Raw genomic sequence first — 20171 nt, forward strand, 5'->3', positions numbered from 1 at the left:
AAATCTGTTTTCTTTCCCCTCTTATGACCATCAAGGTATTATATTCAGGATTTCATTTTTTTTCCAAAAAATTAAGCCATGATTTACTCTGAGAATTTTAGTCTAATGTATTTTGTTCTGTCAGTTTTGTGACTCTTGGGGGTGGTCCTTTGCAGGGTTAAGAGTTGGACTTGATCCTCATGGGTCCCTTCCAACTCTGTGAAGATACAGGGGCGATACCTAATCTTTTACTGACTCGATTCATAGAGAGTTAGCAACTCAAATCAAAATATAGAATCACAGAATCATTTAGCTTCATCTCGACGTGTCACATCTAGACATCTTTAATTGTTTATTTTTCTTAGCTCTCTGAAAATGCAGCCTAAAAAAAGTCTGTATTCCTTTGAAGTTTTTCTTTATTTCCATCTTTTAGAAAGCCTTTATTTTTTTGGTTTCTCAAACACAAAAAACTTCTTACCTTAAAATTGACTGCACCAATATTATTTATTCAAATAGAGACACCAGAAGTTGTTATTCTGCATGAGATCTGAAGGTCCATCCAGTTCTATAAACCACTACTGATATATTACATAAACTATCCAAAAATTCTAAGGAAACCAGACTCTTTTTGGACTTGAGACTCAGCCTGAAGTCTAAAAATACATTGTTTAATATTATAAAAGTATTCTCGCGGTATTAAGGCAACCTAAGAATCTAGGAATCCATAGTACTGTTTTGACAGTGACCAGTGGATGATTTTTAAAGAAGGATGAGTAAGAGCAGTGTATAGAGTGACTTTTCCCTGGCATACTGTCCTAGCCTCTGCCAGTCAGCAATTTAATAGCTTCCAAAGATAGAAATAGTATCTAGCTTTTTTCTTTAACAGCCATTACTGTTTCAACATTCTGCCATATTCTTTTTCAAAGATTGTGCATGTTATGTATATGCTCTGTGTATTTAATGCAGTATATTATGTGTACACATACAAATATTCATCTACAAAAATTTAACAGAATGGAATATAAGATATTATATTTTATATATTTTATTACCTAAATTCTACCTGAATTTTTTAAATGTATATATTTATAGAGATGTATCAACCAGAACTCTAAATAACGCTAAGGATATCAACAAACTTTAATCCTTCCAGATTTTTAGCACTAGTGTGGCATTTATTTCTCCAAACTCAAATAATTCATCTTCTGGTTTTGTACAGTCCTTTCTTATAAATATGTAGAAGAATTTTCATGTGACTGATTCTTTCTTTACATTTAAGGGCTGACATTTTGCCAGTTTACTCTTCCATGCTGATGGACCAGGCTTTCTTTACTTGTTCTGGAAGGAGATATTTGTTAGAAACATGCTTCTGTTTCAGTTTGCTCATTTTAACCTTGACTGCACTGTGAAAAGTACTGTCTCCTGTCTAACAACTGTATATCTGGCCATAATTCATGAAAGGACACAGTAAGCCCAAGTGTAGAAATGGTCCAGAAAGTTTCATGACAAAATGATAAAATACTGCTCACTTCAGTAGTTATACTTGTGATGACCCAGACTAAATGTGTTGCGATTATGTGGAATGGGCTTATCTTCTCTTGAGATGTAATACTAGGAATTTTTATGTGGTATTTGTATTGTTCTTGTTACAGAAAAATGTTATCACCTTGCAACCATTACTATTACCATCCTCAAAATACCCAAATAGGAAAGCTCAGATACAGAAAAAAGTAAATCTCTTAAAAATGTTGAAGTACACAAAAATGTAAAAATAGGACAAAATGGTTTACAAGAGCAAGGTTTTGAAAGTTAGCTGTGGCCAAGGCAAGCACAATAAACTGAGGGTACATAAGCTTGAAGTGCCTATTTGGTTAGAGGCAACCAAATTGCTGCTTCATTTTCTTTGGTTTTTTGTTTGTTTGAAGAAGACAGGAAGCAGGATAGGAAGAGAACTTACATCCACTTTTTCTATAGTCACATGAGTCAGCAACTCTGGCTTTATTTTTCAAGCCTGTAGTAGCCTATTCTAGCTAGCAGGCTCTTGTGCCAGGGAGTGCAAGGCAGTACTGTGACCTGGACACTAATTCAGATTTTGTATGGAACCTTGGATAAAAGCAGAAATAGTTCTGAAATAAGAAGACACATTTTGACCCTTCCTTCAAAATAGTCGAAATGTTGAATTTTGTATATACTTGTCCTACTGTCTCCCCCCATAGGACACCCACCCCAACTTTAAAGCAGCCCAGTCTTACCATGGGGAATGAAGGCACCCCTCAACACACTGTTCTGCCAAAGTAGCAGCAGTAATTCCTGGGCCTTCACTGCAACAAGTCAAGTGCAAACTTAAAATACCTTCTGACTCTTGGTACCTGAATGCTTTTGAATCACCCTTTGGGTCTCAGATACCTATCTTGTACTTCAGATGTCTAAGTGCATTTTTGGATCTTGCTATTAATATTTATTGATTTCAATAGTACTTAAAAGCTGTAGTGATTTCAAAAATCCCATTCATCATCTATCTGTATTTTTAGGAAGCTATTTCTTTTAAAACCCATCACACAGCAAAAAATCTGAACCTGGATTAGCTGAATAACAGGCTGGCCAATCTAATCAATGATGTGGACTTCCTCACTAATCATGCATCTGCTAATGTACATATAGTTAAATAATAAAAGTCTTTTCCAAGAGTCTGAGTTAGTGCATACACTTACTTTCATAGAGCCCAGTGAACCAAAAGGTCAGTTGATGCAGGTAACTATTTTACAGCATATATCCCATTTTTATTTACAGATATTTTAATTTCTTGTTGATGTTTAAAATTTTTCTTTTTATATTTTTCCCCATGGAACACTTAGACATAATTAGAATGAATGGAAATACAGCTAGTGACTATCCACTGAGTTTTATGTTAGTACAAAGGCACTTCTCCTTTTAGGAAAATGTATTTAAAACATTCATATTAGGGTTAATACCTTTTATGATGAAAATTTATTATTTTCTGTACAGATACTAATAACAACAACAAAACAATGGGGTTTTATTTTCTATCAAAAAACCCTGTTCTGGACATGTTGAGGTCACACATGAAATATCCATCTTTTAGTTACAATGGTTTCTTTGGACAGATACAAAATCCAAAAAAACTACAGAAATACCATAAAAGTGTGTTCCTAAAAGGATGATACAGAAAGATGTATCTGTCAGATTTTTTTTTTAATTGTACTGCATTTCAAAAGAAGAGCAAAGAAGAAAATATTTGTCCACAAAGCATACAAGAACACTATGTACAGTATGAACAGTATTGAAACCATATTTTTCCATTAAAGTTAGCTTGCAAATAGGTTTGCCTAATATAAAAAAAATATTTAGATGAAACAAAAGCACTTTTGCATACTTTTAAAAATAGCTATTTGGGTGGAATTATTTCACAGAAGAGAAAGTTTGGTTTACATTTTGTCTTTAAAATAATTTTGGTATTATAATTTAACTTTATTATTTTTTTAAATACACCTCTTAACATAGGAAAGACTGCATTCCAGTGTCTTAAAATAGATCTGCTACTGCTTTTAAGATGTTTATAGAAAGCTTAAAATATTTATGAATCTTTAGGTAGTATTCTTTTATTTTTCTTTCTAAAACTTAGGGTTTTAGATAAAGGATAATTAGAAATCTTACTGGTTAGTTAAAAATTTTGGTGAAATTTTCATTCTGAACATACTCAGAGCTGCATGATCTAAAGACAATCAGTATAAAATTTAAGACTTTTTTTTTTCCTTTATGTGGAAAGTCACCAGATTGAAACTACTGTCAGGTAACTCTGATTTTACTTTTCAATATCATTACCTTTTTTTATTTTTACCTTTTTACCTTTCTGGCTACCTTAAACAGGAAAAATTAAATTTCTTAAGAAATAAAGATAATATAAATATATTCAATTATAAAATGAAAATAGAAACACAAAACAAACTAATTCAGAATGGGTTATGGTGCTGCTTGCATCATAGATTTAAGAGCTCTTTAAATGTTTTCATAAGTTGTTGAAAATATTTCTGTCACATGTTTTCAAGGAGAAAACTGAGATAAAATTGTAAAGAATTACTGAATTTGCCTGAATGAATTTTATTCTTGATATCTCCTATCACAAGTCATGTCCAATTACTAGTATTATTAGCTCACAGGTAAAACAAGTCTAACTTGGTTTTAGTATCATTTACTTTGGTAGGTTGTAGTAGCCCTCACTCCAGGAGGTGTGTGGATGTAGGTTGTAGACATGGATGCTCCAGGCTTTACACAGACCTCTGGCATTACCTGTAGTCTGCTAATGCTCCCAGCAGTGAGAAGTCACACCACATGTCTCAGGGTCCCTGAGTGCTCCGCCCCATGCTGTCACTCCCAGAGGTTGTGCAGACTCCTTACAGTGTCTGATGGAGAAGCTGTTCTGTCCAGCCAGCCTGACAGAGGACATGATGCCCTGGGGAGACTGCCAAAACCAAAGGTGTTGCTGTTTCTTCTTTGACTCTGTTAAATCACCCCAAAAATCTCAAAGTGGAATGGAAGTCTTTCAGGATTCAGAATGTCAGGCATCTAGTAGTACAGTAACTGAAACATGATTTTCATAACTGTTGCTGCTGTAGAGAGACAAGTAAGACTTTATTTACACGTGCAAAAAAATAAAGTATGCACAGGTTAGTTGGGTAAAATTTTGCTTTGTCACTATTCCACTCATTTTTTTTCTTATTTATCATGTATCTCCCCTGCTTATGCCTTCTCCCAGCCTTCAGACAGGCAGATCTTTTCTTAACATGTAAAACAGTTATGAAAGTATTTTACATGATGGTTTGGTTGAGTATCCACACTGGGTGATGGATAACTTTAACTTATGATAACAGTCAAAACAGCTGTCTTGTTTTTATCTTCATGGCAGTATGTATTTGATTAAAAGCCTAAAAATACATTGCAACCTTTCCATGTTCAGGTGATATTCTAAGTGCTACGTACAGCAGCGGCATTTTGGTGTGACCAGGACATGTAATACTTTTGTGCTTTTCCATTCAGTGGTTTCTGTGACTGTGATAAATAATTTGCTAGATTTGTGCCTTCAATCCAATAGAAAATCAAAATGAATTTGTAAAAAACAACTTTGCATGGATGACCATGGTTTTTTTTCTATATGGTAAAGTCATAAATTATATTTGAAGATGAAATCAGCAGGTTTTCAAACTGCTTTTATGTGATGAGAGCCTCACACAGTAAAACTGTTCAAAAATTAGATTTAAAAACTATCGTTATTACTTCTGTAATATGGTTCACAAACTAAGTGAAAGGAGAGTATTTCCATTTGTAACTCCATTTTGTATTGAAAATAAAATAAGAAGTTTGTGGGGTTTTTTTCATATTTTCTGAGTACCTAACACTTTACAAAGGGTATTCAGTAGGAGGGAAAATGGTGACATTAAATAATTATATAAGGAAGTCTATTGATGGAAACCTCTCCAAGATTTTGTGTAAGGTGAGGCAAAATATTTCACTTCTGTAAGTGCATCCAGATCAATGTGGTTTTTTTCTGTAGCTAAGGTAACAGATAAACATACTCATAATCCAGAGACACATCATCTAGACGTAACAATGTGGATGAGATGTAAGACAAGTTTGAGGAGGAAGTCCAGAGGAAGACCATGAAGGTTATGAGGGGGCTGGAGCATCTCTCCTATGAAGATAGGCTGAGAGAGTTGGGGTTGTTCAGCCTGGAAAGGAAAAGGATCCATGGAGACCTTACAGCAGCTTTCCAGTAACAAAATGGGGCCTCCAAGAAAGCTGGAGAGGGACTTTTGACAAGGGTATGTAGCGATAGGGAGCACCCAAGATTTGTAGATGCCCGTGGCTGAAAAAGAACAGCAAAAGGCAAAGTAGTCCAAAAAAAAAAAAAAAAACAAAAACACAAACCCCACTACTACTCACTTGGCATGGATATTGATACATGTTTTGCCCCTACTTTCTAAGAACAAGTGAAATAAAAGAAAAAAGGGAAGAGGGGAGAAGGAGAGACTGAAAGAGAAATTAGATAGGAAAGGAAAGAAGATCACCAGTTGTGGGCCCAATGTCAACATCTGGCAGGGTGTCCAGGGTCCTGGGCTCATGCCACCTGTGCTTTGTGGGAGTGCCTTTTTACCTTTTTATAGGCAAGTTCTCCCAACCCTGAGCTTAGGTCATCTGGACATTTATGGAAATGGGTTGGGGGGCTTTGAGGGTCTTCTGGTGGTCTTGATCCCCTCTATTGGTCTTGCCTGGTCTTTGACCCCATTCCTACATTTCTGCTGTTCCATGTTGTGCAGTCTCCATGGACCAAAACAGGGAAGTTTCTTGAAGAAAAGTGCTGCCCTACCTCACCTTTCCAGTCACATCCTGTTCTAATTTACATGCTGGAATGACCATCAGTGTTTGAGGCATCCCAGCACATTAACTCCTTACTGTCCAGGTTTCTACAGTTACCAAAGAAATTGTGGATGCCCAGTCCCTGGGAATGTTCAAGGCTGGGTTGGATGGGACTTTGAGCAACCATCTCTAGTGAAGGATGACACTACTCATGGCAGGGGATTTGAAACTAAATGATCTTCAAGATTAATTCCAATCCAAACCATTCTATGATTCTATGAACATTTTAGAATATATTAAAGCAGACAAGTGGTTTATGAAGATTCATAAAAGAGAAAATGACTGAGACCTCAGTGACATTCACCTGAGACACATTAATTATAGATTTCTTGTCATTCAGGAATAAGTATGTCTACCCGTAATATAAAAAGGGGCATACTGAAGAAAGAGAGAAAAAAATGTAGTCTTATGCTGAACAAGGGCCAGAATAAGCAGAACCTTCCTGTGCCCATATGAACTTGCATTGTATTTTCCTTCCTCCACATCATAGCACATGCTGTCTTTTCTTAAGGTACCATGAGACAGATAGTAGAAAAAGTCAAAGACTACTTAGCCATTTCCAATAATGAAGATAAAAGTAAAGAATCATTTGACAAAAATGTTTTTTTCCTCTTACTTGCTATCTAGGTCAAGCATTGGCATGTTGGTGTTAAGTAGTACCTTATGTCTCCCTTAATGAAGCAGATATATACAAACCAAACCACACTTTGGCTTATAAAAAGGTAGAAGAACTGTATAGATATTTATTCTGCCCATTCTGCATCTCCATCTTTCATTATTGCCTTTTTTTTTCAATATCTGGTTTGCTGTAAGATATTTCAGTGAAAGGAATTAAAATATAAACAATTTTTCTGTCTGTCACATAGCTTCTTAAACTGACAAAAGCTAACAGGCTTATCTGTGGGAAAAGAATGCTCTTCATAATAAATTACAATTTGTGCCTGCAGGTCAGAGGGACCCTTTGTCTCCCTGTACAAAATACAAAGATGACACAATGACATTTATCTCTGTGGGGCTTCTCTAACAACATCTCTAATGGCGAACAATATATTATACATCTATAACAAAACACTAAACTGACTGCAGGTCTCAGAAAATGTTTTTCTGAAAGTGTGATACATAGCACAATACACTACAGACATTGAAACTACCCACATTAAGTTTTTGTGCAATTAAATTAGAATAGATTAGATGTCACTCATGAATTATCTTCTGCTCTTCTGCAGTAATTCATTTAATTGGGCTCAATGATCAACTCAGAGGTTTCTCATCTCCAGTGAATTTGTTCTGCCCAGGAGCAGAGTTTTCAAGAGATGTATCAATTCTGAATGCTTTTCTTCAGTTCACTCCAGGTTCTCAAGTAATTACATGACTAGACAAGCATTTCAGCAAAAGTCACCAAAAAACCCCCATCATCCAGACAATTTTAAAAATATTACTTCTTTAAAGTTCCTAATTAATTTCTACCTATCCAGCAAGGCATATCTTTAAACTTATTTCTCAACAGATTATTTTTCATCAAGTAATGTCCACAGTTAACAGAGTATAACCACCTATAATATTGCAGTTAGCACATGCCATTTATATACATCGGTAGTACACAAGGATCATGCTGGTTTTTTGGTGGGTTTTCTTTTTAAAATACCATTTAAAGCAGAGCAGTATCCAGAAGAAGAGGAAACTATTTGAAAGTGAAAAGCATATACATTACGACAGGGAAAGCGAGGTATTAATTCACTGTAGGAAAATCTCTCTTCCTTTACCATTAGCAGATGTGCATGGGGCGTTGCAATGTATAGGTACTATTGATGAGTTTTACTGAGTACTTGTAGAATTGAAAAAAGCAATAATATTTTTTTTTTTAGAAAATCAGGTACCTCTTGGTTAAACTGTTAATTGTCATTTTAAAGTGTTTCCTCTTGTCCAAATTTGCTTGTTTCACTATTCTGACAGACTAATTTTCCCCTTTTTTACTGAAACAGAGTTTTGAAAGTTCAGTAATGGAAAACTTTTCTCGTTCTCAGGGAAAAAGACTTTTCTTTAACCTGTGGTCTGCTTGCAAACCTCTGTTCAAGCACTGCCACAACTGTCAAACATCCACAGCTTTCTGTCAAGCCCTATAGTCAGCCACCTAACTCACAATAGCATTCTACTATAATGACTAGCTGATTAAGCTTCATGAGTTGTCCCTGAAGAGAACTGGCAGGAGTGGCAGCAGGAAAGGATCAGGCCTGAGGTTATCCTGTAGAGTAGCACAGCAGAAGGAGGAACAACCAAAGTGATGTCAGGAAGCCACTCCATAGCAGTTCAGTTTTCCACCCTGTTTTCCACCTAGTTAGGGAATGGGAAGCACCAGGATAGGCAGTAGGAAGCTTTCAAAAGAGTGAGAAAAAAGAATAAAATTATGTCTCTTTAAAGCTAGATGCAGAGAGCCTACAAAAGCACAGGTGGATTGATATCTCTTTCCATTATATTCCTATATGACCTCTCAGACCGGTCACAAAATGAAAATGTCATTCACAGAACTCTTGCATTTTACAGGGAGAGTTGATTGAACTAAAATTCAGTGCAAAAGTGAGAAAATACAAAATCCAGATATTTTTATGAAATAATTTGGAGACTATTTAAGATAACAGTAAACAAGGAGCTTAATGCCTAGAGATAGAAACAGTAATCAGAGCTGAGGAAGCTGGTAGGAAGGTGAAAGGAATTGTTTAACTGGGAGTCTTTGTTCTCAGGAAGGACTTTAGCCTCTGACATCTCTCGAAGTTGCAACACAGCAGGATGCAAGCAATCATGAAGATTTCTTGTGTGTGTGAGGGTACCTTCTTGGTACAAGTATCACAGTGATGCACAGTGGGAGTGGGAGTGTACTCTGAGTACTTGTAATTGCCCTCCTAAACATGTTTTTATTCCCTGTACAAATGCATATTGGTTTGTTCACTGTATGAAGTACATAGAGAAAGTTCTCTTCAGTCTGTGAAAGAAACGTGTTTCTAAATTTAAAACTTTTTCAGCTTGCACTAAAATACAATTTGTTTTATGGTTGCTGTCAACAGGAACATGAGTCTCTAAGTGCCACATTTTTGTAACATGGATATTGGTCAATTAGTTTAAGAATTGATGGAATAGAGCAAAATTATTATTTGATATTTGAGGACATAGGAATTCTCTTTTCTATGTAATGGCAGCTACTTTGATTTAAAAAATAGACTTGAATAATTTGTTTCTAAGTGAGCAAGCTGCCAATGAACTTGTCTGAAGCTGCACCTGAATTTTCTTAATACCTATGAAAATGGAGGTTTCACAGCAGTCTGCAGTGAACTGTCAGATCATTGCAGGAATAGAGTAGTATTCATCCCTTTCCTCACCTAAGCTGTTGCATTTCAGAGCTTCAGCATTTTAATTTATGCCTGAGTAGTTATCTAAAGACAAGATTCCATACAGAATATTCACAAAGGTGGTTCTAGAAAGAATTCCCCAGAGCAAAATCAAAATAACATCCATCACAATACCAAAGTGGACAATTTACACACATTCTACCCTCTCATCCTATCACCACAATAAGACAACTGAAATTTCCATGATCCTTCACTCTTTATTCTCTATCTCTGTTCAGTCCATGTTTTGCCCATTACCTCTCCAAATTATTATCCTTATCTCAAATTCCTCAAAGGCTGCAAGTTTTTTGCCAAAAAAGACTATGGCGGATGGACCTTGTCTGGACAATAAAATGATCACCAAAATCATCTGCTACTTAAGAGACTAAAATATATTTGTGGAGATGTTCCTTAAAAAAATATAAACATATATTCATGTGAGTTTTAAGCTCAAAGTTTAACATCAAAAGCCATCATGATGTGAAGTGCTAGTCTAGAATAAAGTTTCTCTGCTTGTATAGATTATTAACAAGATGTTGACAGACTGCTCTTGTATCAGTCTGCTTTATCTTGGATTGTTTACCAACATTTCTCACCCCTCAAACTTTATGTCAGAGGAGACATAATTTCTCATCTCACATCCATAGTAAAACTGACATTAAGGCACTTAGCCTAACTGTAACTGAGAACACTGTGCTCCAGCACATTTACAAATGCAGTCCTGTGCCAATAACCCTCCCAGGAACAGCTATCCTCCTGGGTGTCTGCCTGGTGCACAGGACAGCTGCTGTAGCACACCACTTCAAATAAAATAAAAACAATGGAAAATTATGCAAGTCTTCCAGAGTACACTGTAATAAATTTTACTTAACAGCGGAATCCAGATATTTCTCTTATGATACAATAAACAATCTGGTTTTTAATTCACTGACCTTTTCCTTTTACAGAAGCATGAGGTGAATCTCCATGACTGCCTACATTTAGTGCTTAGTTGTTATGGAAATTTTTTAACGAAGGCAACATTGTATTGCAGTACTCCTGAAGATTCAAGTTTATAAAACTGGTAACTCATGATAGGGTTTTATTCAAAGAGGAGAGTTGAACAAAGTTTTTACTTTCCAGTTCTCATAATTTTTTTATTTTTCAATGGTGCAATGACTACTCCTAAATAAGATCAGGTCTGGGGAATTTATATGTAAGAGAAATTGTTTCTCAGATACATTGTTCAAATGTTAGAAGAAAAACTTGGCAGTTTCAGAGAATATTTCAACTGCTTTAAATATAGGCAACCTAAACATCTGGGCAAACTGTCTTATCTTACTGTACTTGGGTGTAAATGTTTTTCAGGGAATTCAAAATTGATTCCTACTTGCTTCATTACTGACCATACTGAAGGCTAAACCTATGCATATATCAAATTCTTCCCTTTTAAAAAAACATCATAATTGCAGTTCCAATCCTTATTCTCTATAGAAAAGAGAAAGCTGCTAAATAGAGAATATTTATGAAAACTTTATTTGAAACATTATCATATTATTTGTATGAATGTTGGAATTGTGGAATTTCAATATTTTAAATAAAAAGCTATTACAAGTTCTAAAAGTAAAACTACTGTGAGAAAAAAATGAGAAAAAAAGTAAATATAACATTATGGACTACGACACTATTTTTGGTAAATACTTAATTTCAGTAAAATACAATTTATAATAGGGAAAATAAATCCTTTGTGAAATGTGTTGAATTTCTTTGTCAGGCTAGACTGTTTTAGAGCCCTGTGTTAGAAAATAAAATGTATTTTTCAAATTTTTGTGTAGGATAGATGTGTTCATTTTGCCTTAAGTAATATGCATCTCAAAATTATATGTGAGGCATTGCCCTGTCTGAGTGAATAGCAGCAGAGTTTTTTTTCCTAATTATAGAGAAGCTAAGAAGAAATGAAGGGGGGGGGGAAATCCACTCAAGAACAATAGCTAAGTTTAAGGCTGGGAAGAAACTACTCCTCAGTCTTGGCAATGGGGATTTTATGCTCTGGTCAAAAGAAGTAAGATCAAAAGACAGCAACCTATTAAGAAGAGAACCCTACAGTGAGGCTGAAGCTGTCAGCTTCTTGAGGCTGACATAGACTTAGTGAGGATCAAGATTTACAATAGATGAGCATTTACTGAGTTCTCAAACACCAGTATATGCCATATCTTTGTAGGGACTGAAAAGAATGACAAATATAAGTCAGTTAATAATTGTATTTATGCTTCAAAACCTCCTCCAGCTGCTTTAAACATTTTAGTAAAATGGATCCCACTTTGTTTATAAGTATCTGCTCTTCAGTTGCACAATCCTGTTACTTTCCAAGGCTTTCAACGAAAAATCTTCAAGACACCAGGAAAATGACACTATTTCTAACTTTAAAGTTAGCAGTCAAGGTGATGTACTTCAAAGGTTATAACATGAATCATCGGCTCACAGAGGTGTAAGTCGTCTGCTTTGATCAGACACAGTGATGGAACTGAGCAACAAGAGGCAAAGCTGACTCAGGAACCTCCTTATTCTGAAAGATGTGCTTCAAAAATGGGAGTCAATTACTTAGGTCCTCAACCGTAAGTGTTCTGTGGTAATGAATAATGCTTTTGTTTTCAAAATAATGGAAAATTTAAATTTTGGAAAGGCATTTTACTTACTCTAGATGGCAGAAATCAGGATGAAATTTTATGTGGGTACACTTGATCAGTCTAGTGTGCAATCCTCCACTTTATTCTGTAAAATGAGACTGGGGGGGTCAGAAAAAATTCTTCTGGGATAGAAGTGTCTAATAACAATTCTTGTAAGATTTAACAGGATGGTTAAATATACATTTATATAAACAGCATGATAAAACATAACAACTTGTTATATAAATACCCACTACATTTCTTCCCACCCTTCTTTGATGCTTTTTCTCCAGTTTTCCCTTCCTTTTCTGACTTAGCAGCCTACGTATATATAAGCTGTTTAGATATGAGTCAAACTTTATTCATGCTTCAGCATTGCTTTTAGCTACCAGAAAGAAAATTATTTTATAGTAATAAAAGTTGAAACCTTAAAAGAGTTACACAAAGTTTATTGTTCATAAGGTCTACTAGAGACGTGTTTCAACTGTTTCAGCCATTTTGATTTCAAGGAAAAAAGTACTCAGGTTCTTACAGTTTCCCAAAGGAATATACTAGGTAGTTTAATGGATTTCAGCAGAAAACAGTTTTCAATACAAATGTTTCATGCTTGGATTCATCCCATTATTTCTAGAATCTCCGCATATTTCACAGAAATAATGACTTATTGAAGAGGAGGGTTGTGATATTGAGACTATTCAAATATATGGAAGATGTGATGGTTTTCTCCTAGCAGTCATTTATTCTGTAACCCATTAATCATTGTGTAAAAAATGAAGACAGTAAAATACAGAACAGTCTTCAATGATATCTATGGTGATTTGCACATTCTTTGCAAGTGTATTTTATGTTTCGTTTTGCTTTACCAAATCTGTATACTTTTGATATGCTGTAGTCTATTTGGAGTGAATAATGTGTTTGATTTCTCCCTGCCTATTGGTTCCATAATGTTAGAAAATTAAGCTCTAGAACTGAAAGGAGAAGAACATGTTCTTATTGGTAGACCACTCAACAGAAGAATCATGAAAGCCCTAGACTGATAATTACATCACTCTTTCCTGAATGCAAGCAGCTGAAATCTAACTCTCTTGCATATATAATTTAGGAGCTTTAGTCATTGAATTTGTAGAGCGCACTGAAAGATCTGGAAACAAATATATAAATGCTCTGATCCCTTTTTCCTTCCCCATAACCTCTAAATTTGTTTTATCTGAACCTGTAATTTGTCCATATCTGACTACAAGCAGCCCAAGATTTATGAAGAAAAAAATAGAGGTTGATCTCTATTTTCATTGTATCCCCAGTAAAACTTGATTATGTTTGACTTTTAGGGTATCATACAGCAAAGAAGAAGTGGTTTTGGTAAACATTATTAAACCTAGTTATTCCACCTCCTGAGCACAAATTATTACTTTGGAGTAAGAAATTAGGTCACTTTTCCACCTCTTTAAAACAGAATCCCCATGCTATTAGGCTCTAGGAGAGAACTAACAGGTTTGAAGTCTTTGTTGATGGTGACAAGGTGTAGCCCTGGTGGCTTCTGGTATAGAAACATCTCTAAACTTAGTTTTTCAAGTGATCTGTATTTAGACTGAGGGTATAAGAATTTATCTGTAGCCTGATGACAGGGATACTCCTACAGGGGAAAAAGAAAGAAATCATATACTTGAATCTTGTGAAATATGCTCCCTTGTTTTGGGGAAAATATTGCAACCAGAATTTTATATTTTGTGCACTTTTTTATTGAATAAAAGTGGTTGGAATTGCTAATCTACTTTCCTAGATTAAGACAAGTAGAGTGAATATTCAATTCTTTTGACATATTTTCCAAACATACCACAATATCAGTTGATTTTGCCAATGTTTAGATGAATTTCTGAAAATTTGCAGGCATCCAAATTTAGGCAAGTAGTTCGTATGGGAGGCGACCATTCATTTTAGACTGTTCAAGTTGAATCAGTTCTGGAGAATAGGTTATTTAGAGTTTTGACATACCTTGACCTTCCTGAATGCCCAAATATATGACTTGGATTAGTCTGAAGTCATTTAGATACTGTTAAGCACTCATTTTATCCCACAAACTTTTCCACATAAAAGTTCCACGAACTTAAGCAAGCTAGTATTTCAGAACACAGTATAATTGCATAGGACTTAAGGAAGTGACACTCTATTTCCACAGTCAAACAACACATTTATTGTATACTGAGACTATGCAGACAAAAGGAATTTTTGCCATGATACTTGAAATTACTTCTACAACATCATATGCTGTAAAGAAAAGTTCTGCACTCTCCTTTACTTGTAATAAAGCACTTAATGCCTTCAGTTTCACTCCAGGTATGATCATCCTCCAGGTGAACTAGTGAAAAATTTTCACTGACTTCATTTGTTTTGCAAAAAATAAGGAAATATTGCTGAAATCTGTTTGTAGAATCCTAGAGACCTTATTTTTAGGGGACAGGAATTATTTATTTTATTTTTATATTTTTAAAATTGAAATTCAACTCTTTTCTGATTCTGAATTTGATGGTAATAAGAAGTAGTTGATTTTTAATTGCATAAAATTTAATAAAAATCATCAAGTTAAATGAGAATGGTCATGTGTTTAAGACACACTGTTAAGGGAAGGGATATCATGCAGATATGAAAACCTATTGTCTTGGGCAGTCAATATTTGGTGAAACAATCTGCCAGCTTTAAAATGCAGTGTGACTAACTTACTTGTGCATCCTTGCATTTGTGTGTAGATAATAGTGTTACAACAGCTAAAGCTCAGCAACTGCTTGGTATTTTACAACAAAGCCATTAATATACAACTCTACAAAAAGCCACAGCCTCTGGTTGTTTTGTAATTCCTTCAAATGGACTTTTTGAACCATTTTTAACATCACACCACCACTTTGTCAGAATAGAAACTATATGGACATACTCAGTTATACTTGTGGTAATCATTTTCTATATTTCCTTTAAGTTGTCAGGAAAATAAAATTTAAAAAAAATTAGCAAGTATCATCTGCAAAAGTAGAGAAATTAATCTAAAATTCCCACAAAGTCTTGTGACCCAAAGAAGGTGATATACAATGAAGAGATGACAACAGCGACAATACATATGGAACAGGATTGATGTCTTAGTCCCACTTCTATTATTGACTGAACTTGACGCTTTTCATGAGCATCATTTTGCAAACATGAGATGGACTTAAGATTGCACCTTTAAAACAGGGATAGCTAGATGAGATGTACCAGGGGACCTGACTTTTCAAAATGAGTTTTAGAATCCATGTCCTTTGTGATAACTGTGCCTCAGCAGGATTAATGACATTTGCTCTCTTCAAAACTGTATTACGAACATTTAACTAGTGTTCTCAAGCAGTATTTGAACAGAAAATACTATTGAAGACATTGCAACGAGTAGAAACACTACTTGGAAATTCCTGACTTGCCTTTCACAGTAATTTCTTTAGGTTCTGTACATTCCTATGAGTGAGCTACAGCCAGAATCTGAAGTTTGCTGTGTTCTGCCTTATCCTGCTTGTTCCTCATTTTGACAGGAAAAAGGATTTCTAGATATGTCTGAATTACATATAGCAATTTTTTTCTATTCTGTGGTCCTCTTTTCATACAAATAACCTGATTAAATGGTTCAACTTAAAACATGTAAGAATGGCAACAGTCACTTTGATAATTTCTTAAATTAGTACTCACTAGAAATGGAGGGGGGGGGGGGCTTGCAAGTACAGCAATTTAACCATAAATCCTAACTTGCAGATTTATGAACTGCACACATATCCAGATACATTTGTTATGTAGTATAAAGGTCAGTTTATTTGAAATTTCCAGTGCTGGTTACAGAATGCCAGTAGGCAAAATACAGTTCATGTCTGTTAATTAGAGATGCATTACATAAAAATCACACATTGATCTAAAAGTGTTTCATCTTCCCAATAAGAACTGTGTATATCCTAACTATTCTTCACTTAGAATGTTTCCTGAAGTAGGAAATTTCAGCCACCACCCTTTTCCACAGGTTTCCAGATACTAGACTATTTTTTTTTCCATATCAGGTTTAAGTCACACTTTTTATTCACCATGAGGCCTGAACTAGTAGCTCAGAGGCAACCTACCAATACTCCTTTTCCATCCATTAAAGCAACATATGCAACTTAGCTAAATCAAAGTTAGAGGGTACAAGCTTTTTCTTCAACAGTTAACTTTTTAAATTCCATACACTCATATAACTCATTATCAATACTAAATAAGTCATTTAGCTGATTCTCCTCCTCTACTCCACTCTTGTGAGACCCCACCTTGAGTACTGCATCCATGTCTGGGGTCTCAAACATAAGGACACAGGTCAGCTGAAGCAAGTCCAGAGAAGGGTCATGAAATGATCAGAGGGCTGGAGCACCTCTCCTATGAAGACAGGCTGCGAGAGTTGGGGTTATTCAGCCTGGAGAAGAGGAGGTTTTAGGGGATACCTTATTTCAACCTTGCAGTACCTAAAGGGGACCTAAAAGAAAGCTGGAGAGGGACGTCTTACAAAGGCATGCAGTGACAGGAAAAGGGTGATGGCTTTAAACAGAAAGAAGGTAGATTTAGATGAGATTTTAGGAAGAAGTTCTTTTACTGTGAAGGTGGTGAGACACTGGAACAAGTTGCCCAGAGATGTGCATGTCCCATTCCTGGACAGGGCTTGGAGCAACCTGGTCTAGTGGGAGGTGTTCCTGTCCATGGCAGTGGTCTGGAACTAGGTGATTTCAAGATCTCTTCCAACCCAAACAGTTCTATGATTCTCTGAAATGAAATCATGCAAAAGACCAGAAAAAACTCTGTTTTTCTCCTACCAATGTATAACCAGCCACAGAACAAGCTGTTTTAAATAACCACAGAATATAAGGATTATGCTGGAGGTTAAATTGTGTCTGCTTAAAGTCAATACAAGGAAACAAATATCTCCACATCCCACAGAGCTTGATTTTAATGGTTATGTAATAAAAATAAACTCTCTCCTGGAGTTTTATTTCTTTTGTGTGTTTATGAAGTTTCCACCTGCATTAGCAATGAGATGTTCATTTCATCAGAAAGTCTTGGGAAAGATCAGTTGCAACATACCAGCCACCTGAGAACTTTTATTAATTTAAATCAGTACAGTCTTTGTAAATGAAGATATTTCTCTTAGGTTTTATAAATTTAGCATTTATGTATCGATTTCAAGCACTGTTTCTATTACATTATTTTGATTCTATTAAATAGTATTTTTTTCCATCAAGTTCTTTTAAAATGAATTATTTTCCATTTAGAGTGTGTTCTTTTCATTCTCAACTCCTTCTACAGCTTTTAATACTATTAGCGCTTCTAAATCCTTTAGGATAAACATTATGCAAACAAAATAGCATTATTCTTCAATTAGGACAAGCCTGTTCTTACCTATATTCTGATATCCCAAGATGGTAAAATCACTTTAGCATGACAGTGTCCTCTTTAAATGAAATGGCTGGTTGTTTGGGAATCCACATATTGTTGTAGGTTTTATGTGTAGTTTTAATATTTTTAAATATTCTTAGCACCTTGAAATTTTCACTGCCTGATTTTCAGGTGAAAGATCAAAAGTAACTTACTTGCGGATAACTTCATTTAAAAATAAAACAAAAAAGCCATCAAATTTTACTGATTTAGGAGGCTAATATGGTTAAAAAGGAAAATACTTGTTTGTAAACAAACCCCAAGAATGTTGGACTCTGGCAAATCTAAAGGGTATATGGCACATTTGCCTTCAGATTTAACTCAACTAACCTATCCCTACTGTTACACTCCTGGTTGTCTTCTGAACTGTTGGCTCCCACAGAAATGTTAATACCATTAAGCACCAGCTCAGAAACGCTTCTTCCTACAATTGGTTGGTTGCCTGATTTAAGGGATTGTAATTAATTTCTAATCTTCAGAAGAATTCAGAGACAAACTGTGTTTGCTAGTACCAGTGCCAGAATTTTACAGTTTTGCAGTAGTCTGATGAGGTAAAGAGTTAGAAATTGTTTCTTAAATATAATAGTCCATTTAAAACTTCTGCCCTCATTAGCAATAAGCCTCAGAAGTAAAGCCAAGAAGGCAGTAAATTCACTGGAAATTTGAGATTCACTAGGGTTTAGATTTTTTTTTCTGTGAATTAGGATCAAATACGACACATCACTTTACCTCTGAAAAAAGTAATTTTAAAATATTGATAAATTAAGAGTGCCATGTAATTAAAATATTTTATTTGGAAAATGCTAAATACTTTCTTAGAATATATTTTTAAAAAATACTTTAAGATGGTAATTTAATTTAAATAATAATATAATATTCTTTCAGTAATTTTAAAAATTCAAGTGACACAAGAAACAAAGCATTGTGTTCCATACTAAAGGTTTTATTTCCATCTGACTGAGAAAAAGTTGGACAGTTTTGTTTCAGTGTATTTTTTTCCTTCCTCTCACTGTTTTACTTATTGGTTTTAGGAAACCTAAAAAAAAAACACCCTATGATTTCTTCATTTCTCTCTAATACAATTCCATTCCACTGAAAGAAAACAGAAGGAAATTTAAGAGACAAAAATAAACAGGCAAATTTGTGAGAATTCATCAATCCAAGCCATGAGGAAGTAGACACTAAAAAGGCTATCCACAATAAAATTGTATAAACTTCACCTTCTCCACCTTCAAAATAAAGAACAAAATAATCAATTCTATGAGCAAATCTGCAAAAGTCTTATACTGTCTGCACACACATGAATAATGGTTGTGGTGATCAGGTTATGAATGACAGTGTTCTGCTGAACGGAGATGAGTAGACACACATGCACTCGGCACTCTTATGAAAAATGTGTGCTTTATTTAAAGCTGAGAGAAAAAATAGCAATCTGGTTAATTAATGAATTATTTTCCAGGGAACTGCTTAAATGAAAAAATAAAATACATAATAACTCTTAAGAAATTAATGTTTTACTCCAAATGAGGTCAAAACTTTTATTAAATAGTATTCATACAAATGACCTAGTAGTCATTTATATCATAAGAGTATATGAGAACTGGACAGCTGTGCAAAAATTTACATGTATTTACATCTTTTAATTCAATTTTATTTGGAGTGTAATGTGATACTGTTTGCATCACACTATAAGCAGTAAAACTGCCTCTTTCGAGAACTCATTCCCATAATGTGCCACTTACAACAGATGGGAATAGGAATAATAAGGAACAAATATTTACAGCTCTCGGCATATCATGAGCATGTCAGCCTGCAGCAGGACTAGAATATATTCTTACTGATGTGATATTGCAGTGTTTGAAGAAAGCATGTCTTCTCTGCTGTACGCTTATCAGTTGGAATATGATGTCAATTGATTCCAATTATAATAAAAATTACTTGTTTTCTGTCATTTCAGTTGAATACAGCTTCTTAATAACATCATAAAGCCATGGTAAAGTTTTGACAAACTCTTTAGTCCACCTTTTCTAAATATAGAATATTTTTTCCTAGTGTGTGTGGTTCTATGAGTAATACAGGACATATTACACAAGTCTTTGAAGGATCAAGTTCTAAAGGTAGCAAATAATGAGTCTACTCTTTCCCTAAAATCTATTTCAATTATTAGGGGGACAGTCCAGACTTTACTTTAATCTCCTTTATAGTCATCAGTCTTGACTAACTGTGTAATAAATTATGTTTCAGTAGCTAAATGGTGTATTTTTAGAGTAAAATA

Source organism: Myiozetetes cayanensis, unplaced genomic scaffold (genome assembly GCF_022539395.1).
Source record: "Myiozetetes cayanensis isolate MyiCay16 unplaced genomic scaffold, myiCay2020 scf7, whole genome shotgun sequence".
Classification (NCBI taxonomy): domain Eukaryota; kingdom Metazoa; phylum Chordata; class Aves; order Passeriformes; family Tyrannidae; genus Myiozetetes; species Myiozetetes cayanensis.